The 386-nt window shown below is 39.6% G+C and overlaps 1 protein-coding gene across 1 annotated transcript in view; it reads left to right on the forward strand.

The window, feature by feature from the left end:
- The window catches only part of LOC119585430 (ribosome biogenesis protein BMS1 homolog), a gene marked incomplete in the record, with an annotated part of 34,374 nt that overhangs the window by 32,798 nt on the left and 1,190 nt on the right, over positions 1 to 386 (forward strand).

Below are 386 nucleotides of genomic sequence, written 5' to 3' on the forward strand. Positions count from 1 at the left end.
GAGTAGATGTAACTTTCCCATGCTAGTGTAGTAGTGTATGTTCATGATTTTGTTATATTTGTAAATTTATATTAGTGATGGTTCTGATATATCAAGTTCAGGTTGTGCTCTTTACATAGTGAGGTAAACTACCTTGTTTCCAAATCCCATTTCCTTGTTGAACTACATAAGCCTTGTTTACAGTGTTTTTCTCTCTCTTTTTTTTTCCCTTATCCCTCATGACTTATTTGCACATTTGTGTCACACTCTCCACCTCCCCAACTTCCATGTGGCTCCCTAACCCCCTCTCCTGCTCCCTCTGTACACTCACACAACCACTCAATCACGCCATGACTCACATGGTTCACGATTCATGGCCTGATTACTGATTTAATTTTACAGACCCT

This window comes from Penaeus monodon, chromosome 19, assembly GCF_015228065.2.
Source record: "Penaeus monodon isolate SGIC_2016 chromosome 19, NSTDA_Pmon_1, whole genome shotgun sequence".
Classification (NCBI taxonomy): domain Eukaryota; kingdom Metazoa; phylum Arthropoda; class Malacostraca; order Decapoda; family Penaeidae; genus Penaeus; species Penaeus monodon.